The sequence below is a fragment of the Bos taurus genome, chromosome 20, assembly GCF_002263795.3.
Source record: "Bos taurus isolate L1 Dominette 01449 registration number 42190680 breed Hereford chromosome 20, ARS-UCD2.0, whole genome shotgun sequence".
Classification (NCBI taxonomy): Eukaryota; Metazoa; Chordata; class Mammalia; order Artiodactyla; family Bovidae; genus Bos; species Bos taurus.
This window is the reverse complement of record NC_037347.1, coordinates 29,087,463-29,089,234: the sequence shown is the minus strand read 5'-3', so window position 1 is coordinate 29,089,234 and position 1,772 is coordinate 29,087,463. Positions and strand designations below refer to the sequence as shown.

Below are 1,772 nucleotides of genomic sequence, written 5' to 3'. Positions count from 1 at the left end.
CCTTAGTATCTCTTGTTTCTGGCATTTATCCAATGATTGGTATCTTTAAGTTGTAAATTACTCTATTCTCTTGTTTTTGTTTAGTTGCTAAGTCATGTCCAACTCTGCGACCCCATGGATGTAGCCTGCCAGTCTTCTCTGTCCATGGAATTTTCCAGGCAAGAATACTAGAGTAAGTTGCCATTTCCTTCTTCAGGGGATCTTCGCAGCCTAGGGATCAAAGGAAATTTTTCTAACATCACTGATCACTCAAGAAATACCCACATTAACCTCCTAGCAAAACAGTTCCTGCCTATGCCGCAATATGAGAGATTAGGTGATTGTAAGTAAACATGAAGAAAAAATTATAACATGTTTTGCTCTCATATTGTTCTCCTAGCTCCAGAAATCCAGATTAAATGGGTTTTGCAAAGCACTTCCACCTATTATAATAAATTGATGTCAATGAAAACCAACATTCATTTTTGAGTAAAAATTATAACATTTTTTTTGAAACTGAAAATAAGAGAATAAACTAAACAGTAAATTTATGTATCAAGACAATTCTTTATCACCATCAAAATTCATTTAATTAGAAGTTCTCAAATTATTTATTTTCAACTCAAGTAAAGACAATAAGGCCACTGCAGTTATTTCCTCATCTGTGTCAATTGACTCATCTTTCAGTTCCAGTTCCCCCTAAATTCCTGTCTATGGCTTTAACAGCTTTCTTCTTGCATCTCATGGGCACTGCATCATTAGCACAGATTTTTCTCATTTTGAAAGTGAAAGTGTTAGTTGCTCAGTCGTGTCCAACTCTTTGCAACCCCATGGACTGTACTGTCCTTAGAAATCTCCAGGTAAGAATACTCCTCAGATCAAAATCCCATTCCCTAACAGTTTTCAGATTATCTGCATTTAAAATGTCTGGAATCTGGAGACCATAGCAGTAAAGAATCTGCCTGCCAGTGCAGGAGCCTCTGTTCCATCCCTGGGTCAGGAAGATCCCCTGGAGAAGGAAATGGCAGCTCACTCCAGTATTCTTGCCTGGAGAATTCCATGGACAGAGGAGGCTGGCGGGCTATAGTCTATGGAGTTGCAAAGAGTCAGACATGACTTAGCTACTAAACGACAACAAGCAGCCTTGATACAGTGCCCAATCCTGCTCCAGGGTCTGCTTGATGAATACCTCCCAGGAACAGTGCTCATGGCCCTGTCATTTCCTTGATGCTATTCTGCACCTCAATCCACTCCAGCTCACCGCTGTATCAATGCAAATACCTTTCAATTAATTTACAAGCATCTCTCTTTCAATATCCTACTTTTTTGGGATCAAGATGACTTTGAAACCAGTGTAGTTTTTACCAATAAGGTTAAGGCACAATGCCTTTCATTCTTCAATTTTTCCTTTTTATTTTTTCTTGTTTGAGGACTTCTCTTATAGGATAGATGACTTTTTTTCTTGCCCTACCCATTTTCCTTTGGTGCTTTAGGCATGGCAGCATCCCCCCAGCTTGGCACCTCCCTCCAGATCTCCAACTCCACACATGGGCATATGGCCATCGGGCAGCATCGGGAAGCTCACAAGGTGACTCCGGTCCATGCCTTGCCAAAAATAGATAACAAGCAGGTCAGTCTTTTAAATTTACAGTGTAATGGAAGAATAGGATTCCTAATGTCTTTCTTGCACATCTCAAAGGCGTCATTCCAGTCTCTGAAATGGTATACCTATGTGATTTATCCACTATTTTTTTTCAGTGGAAAAGTGCTTTTTGAATGAAAATTTTTTCCTT

The 1,772-nt window shown here is 39.6% G+C and overlaps 1 pseudogene; it reads right to left on the bottom strand.

The window, feature by feature from the left end:
* Positions 1-556: 556 nt before the first annotated feature.
* LOC100138747 (translation machinery-associated protein 16-like) lies at positions 557-1,476 on the bottom strand (annotated as a pseudogene).
* Between the last annotated feature and the right edge of the window lie 296 nt (positions 1,477-1,772).